The sequence below is a fragment of the Anolis carolinensis genome, chromosome 2 (genome assembly GCF_035594765.1).
Source record: "Anolis carolinensis isolate JA03-04 chromosome 2, rAnoCar3.1.pri, whole genome shotgun sequence".
Lineage (NCBI taxonomy): Eukaryota > Metazoa > Chordata > Lepidosauria > Squamata > Dactyloidae > Anolis > Anolis carolinensis.
Window position 1 is genome coordinate 37,762,491 of NC_085842.1, and position 22,584 is coordinate 37,785,074.

General features: G+C 41.6%; 1 protein-coding gene across 3 annotated transcripts in view; it reads right to left on the bottom strand.

Moving 5' to 3' along the window:
- The window catches only part of fhit (fragile histidine triad diadenosine triphosphatase), a 998,292-nt gene that overhangs the window by 975,175 nt on the left and 533 nt on the right, over positions 1-22,584 (bottom strand). The window lies entirely within an intron of this gene.

Sequence of the window (22,584 nt, forward strand, 5' to 3'; positions counted from 1 at the left end):
TATGGAGCTATGCCCGTGCAAAACTCAAGCACACAAAAAAAGAATATGAGTGCCTCCCAACAGTTTCACAAACCATTTAAAACTTGAAGGAAAAAAAAGAATAATCAAACAATGGGCTTAGTAGATTGGAGTAACAAAAATGAATACCCTCTTTTGGTTTTGATCTAATTTGCATTGTGAATTTCATTTTAAAATTAATTTCACGCCACCTCCCGAACAAACTATTGTCTATTGGCTAAAAAAAACACCTTTCCACTGTTTCCTCTACCTTTTTCTTTAGCCTTTTCCCGGTAACAGCCCAGATATAATTTAGTTATAGTTTCTGCTTCAGAAATAATAAGGCTTCATACAAACTACATAACTACAGGAGGCTCATTTATCTCTCTTCAGTACTAGTTTACACAACCTGTGTTCCAATTATCTCAATGGAATTAATCCTGGGCAGTAAACATAGAGGACACAAAGCAACCCAAAGACAATGTAGGACCTTGCATTCTCCCACTTGTGTGCCAATTTTTCTAGAAGAGCAACAAGTCCCGAGTACTCCTTGCTGAATAAAGGTCTATGAAATTCATAGGGTTGCCAAAAGTTGATGGCAACTAAACAGCACATAAATACAGAAAGTCTAAAATAGTATCTCGCCCTTGGAACCTTCACTTCACTTCACTTTATTTCTTAATTAGTCGCTCTCCACCAGAGTGCTCCGAGCGACTTACAATTTAAAATATCATTCCACAATATAAAAACATTCAACATAACAACATTCAACAGTGACTATTTGGCAAACTAGATCTGATCTACTCAAATGCACAACCAAACAGCCAAGTCTTGAGCGCTTTTCCATAAGGTCGCAACTCCGACATTGCTCTAACATATGGAGGCAATGAGTTCCACAGAATTGGAGCATAGATCGAAAAGGCTCTACGCCTTGTGGCTTCCAGGCGTACCTCCCTTGAGCCCGGTACAGTAAACATAGAGGACACAAAGCAACCCAAAGCAAGCACTTTGAGTCCCTTTGATTTGAATCAGAGTAAAGAACATAATTTTGCTGCAATCATATACACTTGAGCTCCACTGACTTCATATATCTTACTCCTGAGTAGATACAGAGAGGATTTTACTACCCTCCATGAATTAGACTTGATATCATTCTTTCTACTTCCATGGACCCTCCAGACCCTCCAGACAATGTAGGACCTTGCATTCTCCCACTTGTGTGCCAATTTTTCTAGAAGAGCAACAAGTCCCGAGTACTCCTTGCTGAATAAAGGTCTATGAAATTCATAGGGTTGCCAAAAGTTGATGGCAACTAAACAGCACATAAATACAGAAAGTCTAAAATAGTATCTCGCCCTTGGAACCTTCACTTCACTTCACTTTATTTCTTAATTAGTCGCTCTCCACCAGAGTGCTCCGAGCGACTTACAATTTAAAATATCATTCCACAATATAAAAACATTCAACATAACAACATTCAACAGTGACTATTTGGCAAACTAGATCTGATCTACTCAAATGCACAACCAAACAGCCAAGTCTTGAGCGCTTTTCCATAAGGTCGCAACTCCGACATTGCTCTAACATATGGAGGCAATGAGTTCCACAGAATTGGAGCATAGATCGAAAAGGCTCTACGCCTTGTGGCTTCCAGGCGTACCTCCCTTGAGCCCGGTACGTATAGGAGATTTTCCTGGGAGGATCGAGGTGACCACTGATGGGAAAAAGGAATGAGGCGGTCCCTAAGATATAATGGTCCTTGGCCATTTCGAGCTCTAAATATCAAGATCAGTATCTTGTAAGAGATCCGATGTTCTATTGGTAGCCAATGCAGTTGTTTCAGAATCGGTGTAATATGGGATCTTATAGATGATCCCGCTAGCAGCCTGGCCACCGCATTTTGGACCATTCGGATCTTCTGGGTTTTTGTCTTTGGAAGGCCAGCATATAAGGCGTTACAATAATCCAACCTAGTGGTGACTGATGCATGGATTACCATTGCCAATGCTTCTGTCAAGAGGTAGGATGCCAATTTCCTTGCCTGGCGAAGATGAAAAAAGGCCTGCTTACTTATGGCTGTGGCACAGCTGGCTAGTAACCAGCTGCTATAAATCACTACTGACCGAGAGGTCATGAGTTCGAAGCCCGGGTCGGGTTAAGCCTCCGACCATTAATAGCCCCGGCTTGATGTTCACCTATGCAGCCCCGAAAGACAGTTGCACCTGTCAATTAGGGAAATTTACGGACACTTTATGCAGGAGGCTAATTTACAACACCATAAAACTGCCAGCAAAACACGAGGAAAGGAATGCGGAAGTACAGCCACTACTGGACGGTGAAGCAACAGCTCCCCCTGTGGCCGGAATCGTGAAGCTGGAAAAATGTTTAAAAAAAATGCCTCTGAGTCTGTCTAATGTATGTTGTTTGTCTGTTGGCATTGAATGTTTGCCATATATGTGTTCATTGTAATCTGCCCTGAGTCCCCTTCGGGGTGAGAAGGGCAGAATATAAATACTGTAAATAAATAAATAAATAAATAAAATTTAGGCCTTATTTACACTAGCTTATTCATCTATGGCCAGTCCAGAGCAGTAATTCTCTGCATTGGTTCCAGAGGTTTCCATACGTGCCATTCCCTACCTGAGGTGGCAGTGGAGCGGGTCTACATGACCCAGTCAAGCTAAACCAATTGGACCATCACCTTGCCTTCCCTGTTGTTGTTGCTACCAGTGCTAGATAGCTTAGAGTTCCAGGAGAGATCATGGCATAGTGGATACCCAAGACATGTATTGTGCAGGCCTCCAGATATTGTTGGACTGCAACTCCCAGAACATCAGCTCTGGCCTTGTTTTTCTCAACTGCTGAGTATGCCTGTCCTGTCTGGCACAAGTCTGTCCATGCAAAGCAGGTGAACGTAGCACTGAATGAAACATGTAGAATAATCACAGGATACCTTAAACCTACACCTATTGATAAACTCTGTAAGTTAGCTGGCCTGTCCCTCCTGATGTGCGACAGGAAGTTACTGCTAACTGTGAGAGAAATAAGGACGAACATTGTGAAAGCCACCCACTGCATGACTATCAGCCTCCTCCCACTAGACTCAAATCAAGGAAGGGCTTCATGAGAACCACCACTCCTCTTGATGTTCCTCCAGCAACAGCAAGAGTATCCCTCTGGGCAGCTAAACCAGGTAATTCCAACTGGATGGCCCACCATGAGGGTCTGCCTCCAGGGGCAAACCAAGAATGGGCAACTTGGAAGTCCCTAAACAGACTGAGAAGCGGAGTGGGCAGATCAAAAGAAACTTGGCAAGATGGCACTACCTGGAGGAATCCTCCACCTTGTGTGACTGTGGAGCTGAACAAACAACTCCTCTTATGTATGCTTGCCCACAATGCCCTGCCTTATGCACAGAGGAGGAGTTGTTTAAAGCTATGGACAACGCAGTTGCTGTTGCCCGCTTTTGGTCCGAAACTATTTAGCTGTTTGTGATTCCTTTATCACTTTTAAACTTATTTATTATGCAATGCTTTTGACACGAAATAAATAAAACTCCCAGCAGCTCCAGCTAAGCACAGCCAAAAGTCCTGAGAGATGCAGTCCAACAATATCTGGAGGGTTACCCAATTCTCTGCCCACAATTCCTTTAAACTTCAAGACTGTAGGCTTTTCAAAGCTACTTAGAGTATATAGAAAAAATAAAAATAGCATCGACTGTAGTAAATAAACTTATAACAATATAATGCATTTTCCAAATATCCATTGGACACGGCAAGGTTGCCTTGTTTTATATTCAGCAATTCTGGAAGGCACTTTTTGTGACAGAATGGTGAGCCAAGCAACCTGGCTCTGCTTCGCTTAAAAGGCTTGGCCTGTGGTTGCTTTGTGACATTCACTAACAGAAACTCTGCTTTTCCCACCCACCTCCTGCTTCGACTCTGCCCATTAAAAATAAAATAAAAAGGGACATAATAAACTCTTTAAACCTGAGAATAAAACTACACTTCTCCCCACTCAGGTGAGATGTTAGTAGAGAAATAACAAATGCCTTCCTTCCAGCTGGTCTTTGTAAGGTCGTGGCCTCAGGATTTGTGTTCCCTCGCTCTACTTTTGATGTAATCATCAATAATATCTCACCATTTCCTATCTGTCAACTGGTACGCTGATTGTCAAACCTATTGTTCGCTTCCTGTGTGGTTCAATGTCAAAGGCCCTTCTGCTACTGCGACACATCATGTGCACGACATCTGCCTTCTCCGCCCACTCAGTGACTATATTGGAAAAGGCTTTCAGGTTTCTTTGACATGATCTGTATTTTGTAAATCCACGCTGACTGTAACTCAATAAAGTCCTTCTACTACATATTTCTGCAGATCGATTCTCTCATTACGATTTCGATCACTTCAGTTCCAATGCGAAGCAAGCACTGGGGCTAAGAAATAGCCTGAAGCCTCCTCCTTTAACCTCCTAAGTGGGTGGGGATGATCTCATTTCAGGATAGCACTCTTTTAGGTGAAAGATAAAAAATAACATGTCCTACAATATGCTATGGCCAATGAGGGTTGACTCCTTTGTAGAACAGGGGGCTTGGGTGTGCATTATCAGCAGGAAAAGCAAAATATTCTCTTTCACAGGGAAGTGATTCATCTACTCTGACCCGTGAACATTTGAAGAAGCTAGGGATGGATCACAATATTAAAATAATTAGGGATGGCTAGGAATTCTGTTAAAACCTCCTGAACTACCATATCGGCTTGAATATTAAGACATTTGGGCAAGGCTTTCCTTCTTCTTCCAAAAATCTTCTACCTGGCTCCCTAGCTATAGAATTCCCTCCCTAGTGAAGCTCATCAGACCCTGTCCCTGCCCTCTTTCGGTCCCATCTTCTGCTATTTTTCTGGATATATGAAGGATATAATTGCACTCTTTAAGGACTGTCACAGAGAGGAGGAGCAGGTCTTTTCTCTGCTGACCCAAAGGGTCGGACCAGTCTAATACTCTGAAGTTACAGGACAGAAAATTTTGATTGAATATTACAAGAAACTTCTTGACAGTAAGAGCAGTTTGGCAATGCTACCAATTTTCTAGAAAGGTGGTATGTTCTCCTTCTCTGGATATCTTCAAAAAGAACCTGGACAACTACCTGCTGGGAATGCTTTAGCTGGAGATCCTGAATTGAGCAAAAGGTGAGACTAAATGGCCCGTGAGGTCCCTACAACTCTATGATTTTAGTGTTCTAATTGAGCCTGAGTGAGATGAAAGCCACTTACTTCCAGGATTGTAGCAAAATTTCATTTAAATTTGATTTTGGCTGTTTCATTCCAGCTGTTCTTAATTAGGTTCATTGTTTTTATTATCACCTCTATTTTTTGTTTTAGCAAATGAAACAAACCGTACGTGGTTATTTTTATTTTGTGAATTCCTCAGAGCTTTTGTAGATAGGTATGGAAGATTTTTTTTCAAGCTACTTAATTTGAGGGTGCTAAATCCATTTTCATTTCATGCGTGCACGCAAGGGGGGGATCACCAAAAATAATAATATTTTACAGTCATTTTCCTGATCAGACAATAAGCATGTGTGTCTATCCCTCTTAAAATGTTTTTCTTTCAAGGGAAGTGAGAGAAGACAATGTAAGGTAAAATACACATTTATTCCTGGATCTTACCTATTAGAAATCTAACAAAGTTAACAAAATGGCAAAGAGACTGCATACATTTTTCTGTTACTTCCTGGATCTGTTTCCTTATTCGCATTCAAGACCCATAATGAGTACATTAAATTCATCTCTTCCCTTTTCCCAACAATAAGAGGGATTTTGCTTAACTTGACTTCTGGCTTGGCTGCCTGAGAAATTAATGGAAGCAAATGTTATTAAGTCCTCTGTCCTGCGACAGGTTGGAGCCAGCTTCCAATTTTCATTTTTTCAATAGATAGATTATTGGACAAAACCCAAAACTAATAACAAACAACAGAGCTTATACAGTCTCCTTATAAAAGAAAGAAAAAAGCAGCATCCCAGATGTCTCTCATCATGTCTACCATTTTCTTTAAATGTAAAGGAGATAGGGAGATCCTTAACAGAAAAAAATAAACTTTTAGATAGACAACAAATCTAACACAAAATCTACCAGGGTTAGTGATAGAAAAGAAAATCAAAGGTTTTTCTGGAAATTTCAGCCAGCATCTAAAGCCACAGTATTGCTAAATAACTTTTCAATTTTTCTCTCTCTTTATCATTGTCATTCTGTCTCATCAGGTTAGATTTACTTTAGAGTTACCCTATAAATGAGAGATGTCCAAAGGATTTTGTCTGGCATTCTGAATTGCAGGTATAGATTCATAACCTACAGGCTTCATAGTCTTACTATCAGGGCCGGCCGGAGATAATTTTGATTGTGAAGCGGGGGTGCTGAAAAGCGCCCCCGCCACCGGCCCCGCCTCCCGCGCCCTGGCCCCGCCCAGTGTGCCCTGGCCCCGCCTCCCACGCTGTGTGGGAGGCGGGGCCAGGGCACGCTGGGCGGGGGGGGCGGCGCCAGAACTGGCCCCGCCTCCCACGCTACTCCTGCTCGCCCGTCTGGCCTTTTCTACCTGGCCAGACTGCAGCGGAGGTCCCTGCGATTGTGGCCTGGAGGGACCTCCACTGCAGTCTGGCCAGCTAGAAAAGGCCAGACGGGCCAGGGCGCACTGGGCGGGTGGCGGGGCACCGTCAGGGCGGTGCCCCGCCTCCCGCCCAGCCTGACGGCGCCCCCCCGGACCTGCGCCCGAGGCGGCGTCGTTGTCAGGTGGCCTCTATAGTGGGGCCGGCCCTGCTTACTATAAGGCTACATAAGGGTCCATACAAACCCACTTTAACAGTCAGAAGCTGCATAAAGAAATGGAGGTTTCTTCAGCTACCAGAAGAATGACATTTTGTCACCCTCCAATTAACAAGCAAGGAGGTGGCAATCAGAAGCAGGACCTCTATCAAAATTGTTCACCGTACTCTCAAAATACAATAGTTTCAGCTTAGTAATTTTGAGTTCTAATGAGAGTTCAGGCTTCATTTGGCTTCCCTTCTTATTATTGTTCTTACTGAATTAGTTGTCATTTTGTTGGTCCATAGTACCCAAAAAATTATTCTCCAGCATCACATTTCAAATGAATTGATTTTTTTAAATTTTTTGTGCTTTCTTTGTTGTCTAGTATTCATATCCAAGTTTAATTTCTAATAGTCTTTCCTGTTCTTAGATTGGCTCCTCCTTCTTATTGATCTCTTGGAGCTTGTCTGCATTGATGAAAAAAAATCTGTTTGGCAATGCATTTTACTCCTTTTTTTGTTTCTTCTATCATGCTTGAAAATAAACACACGTTAGCGGAGGTATGCTAATGCTCAAATACTGACTTGCAAGTCTCTGCACACACAAACCTTCTGCTTTTTTAGTTGTTTTCTGTCTTTCTATGTTCTATGTACTTTTTTTGATTGGGTGACATCTGTCAATTGAAACCTATGCCTAACTTTCAGGAGTGTTCACATAAACAACTACTTTTAAAAACTTTGTTGTAAAATCAATGCTAAGGTCTGAGAGGAAAACAGTAGCCCTCCAGATGTTTTCAACAGCATGACCAAAGTTCAGAATTATGGAAGATGTAGTCCAACATCTGGAGGGCTAAGGTGCCTCATCTGCCTTAGATAGTTTCTCTGTCACCACTTTACATCACTCTTGACAGTTAGCGTGAATATGGAAACAATACTGGTTGTTGTTAAATGATCACCATAGGGAGAGAGCAGGCATAGGAAATGACAGTAGGTTGGCATTTTTTCACCAGTACTTCTGGCATGACCTGTGTCAAAGTACAGATCAGTGACAGCTGAAACACAACTATCTAATGTAGTGTGACTTCACACAACCTGACATCATTATTGATCCCAATGCACATAGCATTTTTCCCATTGTGAAACGTAAGAGCAACAGCCAATACAAGTACTCTGATCAGGGCAGACAACTACAAAAAGTCAGTTTGAAGCGGAGAGGAAGGGGACATGTGGATCCATCCTTAATTGCATCTATTAGAACACTTCATTATACATTTACTTCGTTAAAATATGCCTGACTGAACATCTGTCCCAAAACAAATGCCAAGACTTCTCATTCACTCACTTGCCCGTACACACACTCCTGGACATGAGTAATCTCAAAGCACAGCTTCAACGTTATTAGACAAATCAGTATAGAATCAGAGTATGCTTTGACTTGATTGCATGTGCTTGGTTTTAATTGTCTTTGGACAAATTTGCATGAGAACAGGGGTGGATTACATGGTCATTTTCCCCCTCTTTCACTAAATTATAGCATTTAATTTTGCCTGTCAATGTGCTGAGACCTCACTGACAAGGAACGGTGGAAACATAATTTAGGTTAGGGAGAGTAGCAAAGCATCCAGCTCTTTCCCAAGCAAGCCAACTATTCTGGCTGAAAAGACTTACTGGCAGCTTTGGAAATGGCAGCCAGGAGCTCAAACCTTCCTGCCAAGGGAAAGAGGGAAAAAAGGACAATGTGGTGAAGGCAAGACAGAGCTATCAGCTTGAAGGAAAACTGAAAAACAAGCTACTCATCTCTTCTTAAATAGACCTATTTCCCTTGGTAATTCTCTGCATAATTGTTCAATATGCCTGCAATATATTTCTTCAGACACATGTTTCACATAAAGGACAGTCTCAGGTTTTATAAGCATACTGTTGGTAAAAGTCCAGCAATGAAATCTGAATAAAGAGAAAGTTGTGGGGAAAGTGGGTTGTCAACAAGAGGGGACAGGCCAACCCAAGCTATGAAAGCCCATGCCTAGAAAGGCAAAACCATCATTTCGAACTGAACCTCAAAACAAACTAGAAAACAGTGTTATTGGCATAATGGTTGCATAAAAAGGCCATTTTCCAGGCAGCATTTAAGATGTATTCTGCATCCACAGTAGTCCCAGTCTTAAAAGGCAGCTTCATGCATGCCATATTACAGCAATCTAAAAATGAATAACTGAGCGTCAGCTGTCTCTGTCCAAGCAGCATTTCAGTCTAAACTGACATCCAGTGTAAGATAACTCATGTAACTGAATTGTCTTTTGTGATCATAACGAATCAAGGAAAATCTAAAGCAACAAACCTTTATTTCCATGAGAAATAAACTGTCGTCTAGCACAGGGTGAACAACAGACCCCTAGGCAGATGAACAGGAACTTCCGTATTATATGGAATAGTGGTCAAACCATAATGGTTTTTCATAGTTTAGAGATGGAGTGCAGGTTTTGAATGCAGATAATGGCATCCACAAAGTGCCAAGTATGTCTGAAACAGGTCCTGTCTAAAACACTCAAGAGCATTACAAGTCACTGCAGACAATACTGGACCAGGAGAACCAAACAGTCCAATTAGTATAAAGCATCTTATATTCCATGACCATTCAATTCCAAAAGGTCTCAAAAATGAGAAGTGAAAACTTCATTCATTCAGTAGCATTCACTACTTCTATACTAGCTTAGACTGAATGTTGCAGTCCAGCCTCTGGGGAACTATCCAATTCTCACTTCTGGCCCATACCTAGTGTGTTTTGTATTTCGCAATTCAAAATATATTCCAGGACAACAAACAAGACTCAAATTGCCAGAACCACCACCACAGGCAAATTCAGGAAGAGATCAAGCTGCAAGTTAAAACTATGTTCTGTAGCTGGGTCTTTGTAGGGGTTGGTGGGCCAATAGGATCATTCATCACCAATGAGATGTCCTGATCATGGTGTAGACTGCTTGTACTTCAGTCAGAAAAGTGCATAGGGTGGCTATGTATCATCTTTTACAGAGGGCACTCTTCTATTTGTAGGGCTATCAGAAACCACTCCTCTATCTGAAGGACCTTCCAGGCCAAATACTTTCTAAATGTGGAGAAAAATCAGGGTTGTTCATCAACAATTGCCAACACGAGCCCTCAACTCATTTGGTCAGATTCCAACATTATGATGAAGTGTATCATATTTCTATTTAAATGCAATCATTTTAGGTAAACTGAACAGGGGCGGCTGAAGTTATAAGCAAAGTAAGCAATTGTGGGTGGTGCCAAATCCCCTAGGGGGGCTGTTGAGGCACCCAAGGAAGGGAGGGAGGGAAGTGTGCTTGTGTCTCTCGCGCCTCTGCAACCAGCTTGCGCATTCGGATCCGGAAGCAGCCCTGGCAAGCACCCAGCCATGCTGAAGGAAGGAAGGAAGCAGGGGAAGCCCTTGGCCGGAGCGGGATTCCCAAGAAGAGACAGAAAAGAGACAGAAAAGAGAAAAGAGACAGAAAAACCTCTCACTTCCGGATAACCTACACCTGGCAACATTCCCTGCATCTATTCCTTCGATTCGGCATGCTCCATCTTCCCAGATCTAACGTGTGTGTCTTTTTTCTTGCTTTCAAAACGCCTTGTAAGAAGCCGTCCTCTGAGCTAGGCTTGTAGCAACAGCTGTATCACTAGTTGCTGTGAGTTTTCCAGACTGTATGGCCATGTTCCAGAAGCATTTTCTCCTGAAGTTTCGCCCACATCTATGGCAGGCATCCTCAGAGGTTGTGGGGTCTGTTGGAAACTAGTCAAGTGGGGTTTATATATCTATGGGTGGGAGAAAGAACTCTTGTCTGTTTGAGGCAGGTGTGAATGTTTCAATTGGCCACCTTGATTAGCATTGAATATCTTTTCAGTTTCAAGGTCTGGCTGCTTCCTGCCTGGGGTAATCCTTTGTTGGGAGATGTTAGCTGGCCCTGATTGTTTTTTGTTTTGAATTCCTCTGTTTTCTGAGTGTTGTTCTTTATTTACTGTCCTGTTTTTAAAATACTTTTAGCTAGAGTTTGTTCATTTTCATGTTTCCTCCTTTTTGTTGAAATTGTCCATATGCTTGTGGATGTCAATGGCTTCTCTGTGTAGTCTGACATGGTAGTATTCAGAAATCAGAATACCAGTATTTAAAAACTACAAGTATTAAAAAAAAACCCCTCTAAAAAGAACAATACTCAAAAACAGGGGAATTCCAGACATGAAACAACCAGGGCCAGCTAATCACCTCCTAACACAGGATCCCCCCAGGCAGAAAGCAGCCAGATCTTGAAGCTGAAAGGCTATTAAATGCTAATCAAGGTGGCCAATTGCAACATTCACACCTGCCTCAAGCAGACAAGCATTCTTTCTCCCACCATGGACTTTCCAGAGATATATAAACCTCAGTTGCCTAGTATCACAACCTCTGAGGATACCTACTACACATGCAGGCAAAACGTCAGAAGAAAATGCTTCTGGAACATGGCCATACAGCCCGGAAAACTCACCGTAGCCCAGTGATTCCAGCCCTGAAAGCCTTTGACAAAACAGCAGTATCACTATTTTGGCGTCTGGAAAAAATGCACTGTGTTGCCGCTATAATAAATATATATGGTACTAGTAAATTCCAAAGTTTACATAAAATTGGCCTCTTCCGTTTTCTTCCACACAGGAAGCCCACATGCTCAGGGGATGCAGAGTGCAATATACCCCAAAATAGGTGGATAAGCCCTCCATCCTAGACTATTAAATTATGCTATCTCTCTAGTCAAAATGTTCCATCATGCTTCCCAATGTCATAATCTCTTTTTGACCCTCCGTTATCTTCCTATCATCGCTACTGTTCCCACCAAAAGCCTCATGTGCTTTGGGGAGAAGAAGAAATTAAATCTTTCAGATCACAGTTCTCTTGAGAGCTGAAAGGGATTCCTTACCAGCCGTGGAGCCAACAAAACATGTTTACTGCTGTTGTTGTGAGACTTCTTTGCAACAGCACAGCTTTCTGAGGTGCCATCTGCTTCCACCCACCTCCCTGTGTAGAGGGGCAAACCCGGATGGGTTAAACCCAAAGGTATACCTGTGCGTCATATTTTCTTTTCTTCACTCTTGCTATATTTAGAGAGTAGTAACTTCTGAGATGTTAAATTGGGACTGTGGGTAGATGTTTTCTTAGCTTCATAGGTCTGATTGACACAGATAAAAAATGCAGTATGACCCCTTTATCTGTGAGACTGGTATTCACAGTTTCAATTATCCACACGCAACAAAATATGTCTTCTCTGGACATTTTCTAGGTCCTCCAGCACATGTCTATGATATTATTGTACCAGAAGTCCTTCATTTCAAAAGGGTTTGCTATTATTGGTGGTTTTGTGTATCTACAAGAACATGAGGAATGTCTCCACTATGGATAAGGAGGTCATATCCGCCCTTATCTGCCTATAGTTTCCTCTTCTGTTTTCCTTTTTTCTCTTTTCTTTCATTCTTTCAGGTAGAAAGTTCTGTAGTAGTTTGTCAAGAGGCAGAAAGGCTGAGGAGGAGGAGAGACACAAACCCAGAGAGTATTGTTTTTGTAAATGTAAACTCTGAGTATAAAGAACACCTAAGCCCCAATGAAGAGGCTAATTCTCTTTGAGGTATGGAGGCGAGTTCAAAGGCAAGTCTGTTGTTGCTACTTGAATTTCAGATGAGTTAAAAAGGAAGAAGAAAAAGAAACCTCTTTGGCATCACAGAGCAAAAGCTTACATGGCTTCTTGTGAAAAGCAATTTATTTTAGATTATGGCACAGCAACTATCATTTAAACTGCTAGGGTTTGTAATTGAACTCTGAAGAACCACCCTCTCCCCAATCCCTAGCTGAAGTAATAGGTTTCCTCAGACTCATTTGAAGCAGCAGCCATGTCTAACCCAGTTAGGGGGCTGAAAAGGGCCGAAGGAGTACTGGTTAGTGGCAAACAGTCCCAAAGGACCCATGCTGTATGTCACACTTGCCATGATCTTCCACTAAAATGCTGTGACTAGTGTGAAAAGTCAGCTGGGCTGCACAGGAAAGAAAAACAAAACCATCATTGTAACCTGTCTTTACTTGTTGAACATGGCATTTTACTCCAAGGAACTCAAATTCTGTACATTGCTTCCCCACTTCCCATTCTTCACAACAACCCTGTGAGATAGATTAAATAATGTACATAAGTAATATGCGTATATTGTTATGAATCCTTTTTTCCTCTCCCAACCACCCCTTTCTGGAGCTCTGACTCTTTTCTTAGATAGCATCTTCCACCAAAGGAACATTAGACTCAGATATGAGCAAATATAGCTGGTTTGGGAGCTCATTCCTCTTCTCTGGGACTTTTTAAGCTCCCCACAGATATCAAACAAGAATAGGAAAAAATCTGGAAATGTCTGAATCTAAATCCCCAGAGTTAAAACAAAAGTATTTTCCAAATGAACAATGCAGGAGACCTTGAAGGCTATTTTAAAGGTTAATTTCCATTCTTATATTTGCAGTTGATTTTTTTTTTGCTATTTTTCCACTGGGGAAAAAGGGGGACAGTATGAAGCCTCTCAAAGACAATGGTTGAAATAGATGGAAAGAAGGTACATAGGACACTATAGCTACATTTTGTTAACACCTGGATTAAATCTTCCTTTTGCCCTTTCTTAGATCACTCTTTCCACTTCCATGGCTTGCATGGCATTCCTTGTTATTCAGCATGCCTACATGGGGGAATATTTTATTTTAAATGAAGCATGGACTTGACTTAGGCGATCCCTCATAGGCCGAGGATGATGGTCCTCCAGTTATAGGGTCTTGGGGGGGTGTCCGCAGGTGACTGAAGAGACCTATTCTTGATCTGCATGTTCTCCCGCAATGAGGACATCAGTTTCCAGGTGGAAGGCGGTCCCGGTCAGGGTTGGCTTGACGCTCCTTCCTCTTGGCACGTTTCTCCTTTAAGCCCTCCATTCATGCCTCTTCGAACTCCGCAGCACTGCTGGTCACAGCCGACCTCCAATTAGAGCGCTCAAGGGCCAGGGCTTCCTAGTTCCCAGCAGGGAGATTGACAGAACAATGCTATAGTTACAACAGAATGTGTTCCCAGCTCAGCTTTTCCTCTTTTTCTGATATTTAGAATCAGACATACAAGAATTAACCTAATGCTCTGGCCCAGAAAAGAAAATGCACGTATAGAAGCAAGCTCTGTACACAGCAAATTGTGGCACCGATCCCTGGTTAAGAAAGAGCCCAGTCTTTTCAAAGCATCACTGTAACAGCCAACTGTGAATTACATGGACCAGCTGTCTCACTTGGCAAAAGACCATTTCCTAACTGTAAGCATACATTAGATGCACACAAGAAGATATATGTGAATGGATATTGTATTCTTTTGGGTAGAACAGAGCTTTTCAAACATTTCATGTTGGTGACACACCTTTGAAACATACAGCATTTCGAAACACAGTAATTCAGTTTTACTAACAAACTGGAGGTTAAACCAAATCTTTATAAGAGTTACAGACACATACATAAATGTATAGGGAGACAACATATCTCATGAAAACCCTTCATTTATATATTTTTAAATATGATTTACTGCTTATTTCACACGCTTCTTACATTTGAGCGACAACCTGCACACTGCAGCTGACACATTAAAATGTTGCAACACACCATTTGGAAAGCTCTGCAATGGAGGATTGTCTGGATACACACACACATCCACATTTTGGCAGCATTGATCGCATGAATAAAACTGAACTAGAATAGAAATGCCTACATTTGTTAACAAGCATATTTCTTGTATAACCTATAATGGGTTAGGGGTTTTTTTTGGGGGGGGGGGGTGTTTCCGTAGAAATGAACACACTCAAAAACTGACAAACTCTAAAGGCAAAGTTTGGACCAGCCAGCTATGGGAAGCACAAAGACACCTTCACCTAATGAGACATTTTCTTGCACTGTCAAGCATGACTGCACAGGGCAGCCTTGTGGAGCAGCCTATGCCGTGAGTCAGATATTCTGGCACTTCCACCAAAGGCTGAAAAATTCTTGTCTAGTCACTCAATACAGCAACCTGTGTTCTGCAGTGCCGATGTTCCAAAAACAAGGTGAAAGATGCAGAATTGTTATTTGCTTGTTGTGCGCATTGAACTCATTTCCAATTTATGATAATTCTAAGGTGAATCTATCACAAGGGTGTTTTTTAATGCTGAAATTTATTTAGAAGAGGTTTGCCATTGCCTGCCTCTGAAGTTGAGAGTATGACTTGCTCAACCTCATGCTGGCTCTAAGTGGAAGAATTATCAAATGCCAAATTATTGAAATAATCAAAAGGTGGACTTCATGCCAAACCAAACAGCTCATAAACTTTTTGCATGTAAAGGCAGGCAAACCTGGGGAATTAACTGTACTGCAAACTTCATGCTGAATGATACATCACCATCCATTTTGGTTTTAGAGAGGTCTATCTTGGTTCCTACCTTATTGCTCACAGATGCTCCTAGCCACCATCTCCTCTTCCAAGGCCATCACCTTCAGGTGGCATCCACCAGTGGTCACCTTTTGGCTAAAGTTTTATTTTCCCTTTCATTATTCTCTCAGTAGTTTTCATTTTCCTCTTAAGAAGGCTTGACAGAATAGCATTGTGTCATCCCATGGGATCTCAAGGATTCAAGGAAATTAAAACGGTGACCACCAAGAGGAGATTTGTGCAGCATTTTGCCCCATTTCTACCCTCCCAATTGAGTCTAATATCCCTTATTCCAAATGTCTCATACCAGAAGAGTTTTGAATTTCAGATTTTTGGGAAGATTTCGGAATATCTTTATTTCCATAACCATACCTGACAATCTCAGCTTGGAAATGGGACACAAATCTAAGAAATGATTTATATTTCATATATACCATATACACATAGTATGCTGATAGTACAATATTTTAAATATTTTTGTGCATGAATCTAACAATTGGAAAGCAAAGTTGTCACTATCTCACCCTGGATGATTTCAGATCTCAAAATTCCAGATAACAGATATGCAACCTCTACCTTCACTCCTGTTTTCTCCATTATTTCAAAAATTATCAATTGAAAATATTTTTGGATGTCTTTTATGAGTATTTTCATTACATTTTTAAATTTTTATTAATTGATTTTTCTTTGTCCTTTGACTTGAGAGCCCTTGTGATCGGGGAGACAATACAAAAATACTTTAAATAAATAAACTGTCAGACAGACAAACCTTTAATACAGTCTAAGGTATATTCCTGTTCTGAAAAGGAGAAGATACAGTATCCCAATCATTAATCCAAGTATGTCACTTGGACATACCAACTACAGTAGAATCTCACTTATCCAACATAAACGGGCCGGCAGAAGCTTGGATAAGCGAATATCTTGGATATGAGGGATTAAGGAAAAGCCTATTAAACATCAAATTAGGTTATGATTTTACAAATTAAGCACCAAAACATCATGTTATACAATAAATTTGACAGAAAAAGTAGTTCAATATGCAGTAATGTTATGTTGTAATTACTGTATTTACGAATTTAGCACCAAAATATCATGATATATTGAAAACATTGACTATAAAAACGGCTTGGATTATCCAGAGGCTTGGATAAACGAGCCTTGGATAAGTGAAAATCTACTGTATCTTTTTCTGAGTATAACTGAGATGCAAATGTCAATACACAGTATTTCTCATGAATACAGACAGAGTACATCTATCATTATAGTTATTGTGGTTATTATTAATTTACTAATGTTTGGTCTCCCATCCCAGTACAGGTCCAATGCTAATCAGTTCTGAAAATCAGATAAGACCATGTGTATGTTCAGAGAGTGGTATAATAAAAACAGGCAGAAGAATTTCTCATTGCTATGTTTCCAAAATGGATATGCATGCATCATACTAACTTTATTCTTCATTCCCTGTTCATCCCTCTGCGGTAAATAGCCAGTTACACAGAAAACAGCATCCCACATATTTTGCATTGGCTCAGTCATGTAATTTGCTGTTCCTTCAACACCAGTAAAAAGTAACAAAGCCAGCACAGATTTTCAGAAGCATTTGTACAGTGTTTCAGGATAAAGCTTTCTTTGCAGGGGCAGTTTACTATCTGCCAGATACTCAGGGCCCTTCCACACAGCCATATAACCCAAAATATCAAGGCAGAATAACCCACAATATCTGCTTTGAACTGAAACATCTGAGTCCACACCGCCATATATACCAGTTCAAAGCAGATAATGTGGGATTTTATTCAGCTGTGTGGAAGGGGCCTCAGATCCAAGAGCAGGCAAACAAATACCTTAGATCAGACAGGTCAGAGAGCAAATAAGAAGTCTGAAGTCTTGCATTGGAGCATAGCAAGAGCATCACAACCTTTCTCTGTGATGAAATGCCAGTTGGAAACTGTGCATCATCAATTGAAACTTTGTACTGTACAACCCTGCAGAACCAATATGCATGGTTTCACTTATCCACAGTGTCACTTATTCTGTTATTCTCCTAGGTCCTTCTACATAAGCTATACCCTCTTCTTGGTACTTCTCGCACTCATCTCAATCAAAATGGGGTTTTGGCAAAATGACTCGAGAGCCATTGCCTGTAGAGAACCAGAGCAGAGAACCAGAGACCAAAGACACAACACATATAATGTGCTTAATGGCATGAAGAGCAAAGAATCCGATGTCGTCTGTGGAGATACCAATATGTCACCACCATACATTTACAAGGGTGAAAATTACACCTGTGGGACCACAGCTCAGTGGCAGAGTATAACTTCTGCACATAAAATGACACGTTCAATTCCTAACACTTCAGTTTAACAAACGAGGAACCTGATCATATGTGGTCTAAAACCTAAACTAGAAATAGTCTGGTCAAGGATAAAACAGCTTGAAGTTTGTCCAAAGGAAACCATGGGGGAGAGCTATAGCTCCATTTGAGTATGCCAAGCCAAAACTACACTAGAAAACTGTCTGTCCCACAAATTAGTACAGTAGGGCTGAGGGGAATTGCCCTATATACTCATGTAGAAGTCTAGTCAAAAATAGACCTCAAAAGCTCTGGGTCGACTTGTCCATGGGTCAACGTAACTACTGAATCTTAACTCTTATATAAATGGAGTGGCAAAAGGAAAGAGCTTACTTAGTCCATTCTGGGAGAACCTTAAGGAAGCAATTACCCGTTTGTACTCTTTTCACCAATATGCCACTTCTGACCCCGTGAGACACCTTTGGTGTTTTTCCCTCTCCATGGATTTACGGACTTTCCCCTCTACTTGACTTATTCACTGGTCACCAACATACAAGCAAGATTTCTGGGTCTCACAGACGTGTAACTTCTTCTTGAAGAGGCTCCTCTATCCTCCACTCATTACCTGTAGTAATGGCACCTATTTGAACTTATCAGTCTAAAAGACACCTGTCCACAACCTCAAGCAGTCACACTCCAAATCCCACTATGGTGAAGACCAAAGAGTTGTCCAAGGACACCAGAAACAAAATTGTAGCCTGTACCAGGCTGGGAAGACTGAATCTACAATAGGCAAGCAGCTTGGTGTGAAGAAATCAACTGTGGGAGCAATAATTAGAAAATGGAAGAGATACAAGACCACTGAGAATCTCCCTCGATCTGGTGCTCCACGCAAGATCTCACCTCGTGGGGTCAAAATGATCACAAGAACTTTAACCAAAAATCCCAGAACCACCCGGGGGAACCTAGTGAATGATCTGCAGAGAGCTGGGACCCATGTCACAAAGGCTACCATCAGTAACACACTATGCCGCCAGGGACTCAGATCCTGTAGTGCCAGACATGTCCCCCTGCTTAAGCCAGTACATGTCCAGGGCCGACTGAAGTTTGCTAGAGAGCATTTGGATGATCCAGAAGAGTATTGGGAGAATGTCTTATGGTCAGATGAAGCCAAAGTAGAACTGTCTACCTATGATGTTAATTACAGGCCACTCTCATCTTTTTAAGTGGGAGAACTTGTACAATTGGTATCTAACTAAATACTCCCCCCCCCCCCCACTGTACATGAAGTCAACTAATACAAGAGTAGTATGAAAGGAATATACAGGTTCCTTCTTTTAGGTGTGGATTTGCGTAGGCCATTTTCTTGATTCTCTGCGCGATGACCTTCACAAGCATATCCCTAGGCGATGTGTAACACATACATACTGATGTATCACCAAAAAAAATTACAGCAGTGGCGATGGGGAAATGGACCAGCCCTCCCCAATTTCTTCATTTACATGCCAAATCCCATTTGTCGCTTTTAATTTGCATTCTGCTGAATTTGATTTCTGTCTTTTCTTATTATTCAAAGGCACACAAAGAAGCCCACCCAACAAACAACAACATAAAGCTCACCAGATGCTTTCAGAATGAATATGCAAACAAAGTAAGAATATAAATTAGCGAAGTAAAGTAGCAGGTTGTAAGAATGGAGCATTCACATCTCTTCCCATTACGCTCAAGAGTTAATTGCTGGAATCAGCTTCCCGCATCTATGCCGCGAACAGACATTTCCTGTCCAAAGGAAAAAGCCTTAGCCATCTGAACTGCCGCCCATTAGACATAAGGGCCCACGTCTTTTTTCATGACACGTTACAAGATAATTTAAGAAATTCGACTGGAGAAAAGAACAATATGTCAGAAGTAATTCATGAAAAAATCATGTGCTTTTCATATTTAAAAGAGAGGAAGTGGGAGTAAGTTGTATAAAGTACATTATAATCTCATGGGTTGTGTGCATGCAAATACTTTTAGAAGAAATGCATTCTCCAAACCCTACACATATGAGCTGAAGGCCCCTATGTAGTCCGGTTCCGCACATAACTTCTCATCTTGAAAACATTGTTTTTAGCAGCACTGGAATAGTTCTTGCTGAAGAAAACGATCCTCAAGAGATCAGCTCCTTACTCTGATTGCTTGTGCTCATATATGTTTTGCATTCCTTGAAGGGTTATAAGTAGTCATGTTCCAATATCCTAAAACAAGGCTGGGAATTATGGTGTGCTCTAGATTTTGAGTACAAGTCTCAACATCCCCAAGTCAACATAGACAAAAGTGAGAAATGTGGGAAGTTCAACATTAGCTGGAGGGCAACATGAGTTCAATCCAAAGCTCTCCATGGCGGAATTCAAGGATCTGTAACACTATGTAACATGACATTTGTTCCTGGGTTATAAATGTCATTTCCTCATTAGTTCTATCCTTAAAACATGGAAAAAGCTTTTTAAACTGCAAAAGCTTCGTTTTTACAGGACATCTTGCAGCACATTTTGCTGGAGTCTTTCAATTAATATTGAAAATATAACAACTACTTTTAAAGTAAATACTGCACACTTAAACAGGAAGTAACACTTTCAAACCAAGAACAGATTTTTTTTCAAATTTTGTTACCTCCAATTTGCTGAGATTAGAGGTGTAAGTCCCCTACGAAAGTGGGAAAACTGCAAATAAAAAAACCCATTTTTTTTAACCTAAAAGAACACCTCTCTAGGTTCTCCAGCATAACCCTTTAATCAACCTCCACCAAAAGTTGACCACAGAGTCATACTAGAGGACTTAAAGATGCCTAGAGAGACATTAGCATTATTGAACAGAGGCTTTCGTTTCCCACTCGCCAGGTTTGCTCCTGCAGAATTCTGGAAAATGTAGTTTAGGGCAGGGCCTTTGGAATTCTCAGCTAGAGAGGTCCTGGCTTTCCTAACTATATTTCCTATAATTCTGCAAGAGTAAACTTGAAAATAGGGAGATGAAACCCTCCCTTCTATAACTCTAAGGTTAATCAACCACAAGTCATAAAATCATAGAATCATGGAGTTGAAAGAGACCCCAAGGTCCATCCAGTCTAGCTCCATTGTGCCCTGCAGGAACACAGAATCAAAGCAGCCCCGACAGATGGCCATCCAGCCTCTGCTTAGAAACCTCCATAGAAGGAGACTCTACAGAAGCAGCACAGTCTTCTGTTGAACCGCTCTTACTGCCAGAAAGTTCTTCCTAATGTTTAGGTAGGGATCTTTTTCCTTCAATTTTAATCTAATGCTACGTGCTTAGCTTTCAAGCAGCAGAAAACAAGCTCGCTCCTTCTTCAATGTGTCATCCTTTCAAAAATTTAAACATGGCTATCATGTCCCCTCTCAGGTAGGTAAAGGTTTTCCCCTCAAATTAAGTCGAGTTGTGTCCGACGCTGGGGGTGGTGCTCATCTCCATTTCTAAGTCAAACAGCCAGCATTGTCCGTAGACACCTCCAAGGTCATGTGACTGACATGATTGCATGGAGTGCCATTACCTTCCAGCCGGAGCAGTACCTATTGATCTACTCACATTTGCATGATTTCAAACTGCTAGGTTGGCAAAAGCTGGGGCTAACAGCGGGAGCTCACCCCGCTCCCCGGATTCGAACTGCCGACCTTTCAGTCAGCAAGTTCAGCAGCTCAGCAGTTTAACCCGCTATCCCACCAAGGGCTCCTCTCAGGTAAGCTCAGCTAAAACTCAAGGCTTGTGTACCTAGCTGAGCAGACTTGAACCGAACCCATTGCAAGCAGAACAGAGGCAGGTACAATCAGTGGAAAACTCTTCCTTCTCACAGCTTGGGGGAAAAAAATAAAGCGCCCTGTCAGAATTGAGATGTTTTTCTTGTCAAGAGAAACAGACATTGACACCGCACTTTATGTCTTGCTCCTGGGGAAACTGGGGAGGCGTGTTAGATTTCTCCCTTCATACTAGAATAGTGTTTCCATGCCCCAGGCAAGGCTTTCTTTCTCTGGATTGCTGTGAATTTTCCAGGCTGTATTGTCATGTTCCAGAAGCATTCTCTCCTGACGTTTCACTCATATCTATGGCAGGCATCCACAGAGATTTTGAGGTCTGTTGGAAACTAGGCAAGTGGGGCTTATATATCAGTGGAATGTCCAGGGTGGAAGAAAAAACTCTTGTCTGCCTGAGGCAAGTATGAATCTTGCAATTGACCACCTTGATTAGCATTGAATTGTCTTTCAGCTTCAAAGCCTGGCTGCTTCCTGACAAGGGGACTCCTTCGTTGGGAGGCGTTAATTGGCCCTAATTGCTTCATGCCTGGAATTCCTGTTTTCTGAGAGTTGTTCTTCATTTACTGTCCTGATTTTAGAGTTTTTCTTTCTTTCTCTGTCTCTCCCTTTGTAGAAAGGGAAGGATACAGAGCAGGAGTGGGCCAAATACAGACCTCCAGGAGTGCATCTACACTAGAATCAGTACAGTTTGATGCCACGTTAACTATCATGGCTCCATGCTATGGAATCCTTCCTGGGAGTTGTCGTTTTATAAGATCTTTAGTCTTCGATGCCTCCCTCTTTCCAAGGGCCCTTCCAGACAGGTCCTATATCCCAGAATCTGATTCCAGGGTTTATGCTTTAAACTAGATTATATAAATCCCCATTGCCAGATAATCTATGATAAACAGAAAACCTGGGGCCTGTCTTGAAGGGCCCCTAGTTACATAAAAGAGGAAATGTCAAACAGTGAAGCAATAGCAGCTGAAAACCACTCTTCCATACAACTATGTTTTTTTTAAAACAGAAGCTGGATGGCTATCTATCGGGAATGCTTTGATTGTGTTCCAGCATGGCAAAAAGGGGTAGACTGGATGGATAGCGCTTGGGGTCTCTTCCAACTCTATGAGTCTAAGGCTGGATCTGAACTGCTCTATAATCCAGTTTCAGAATGCGGATTAAACTGCATCGATCTCTTACACAGTAATAGGGCAGTGTAGATC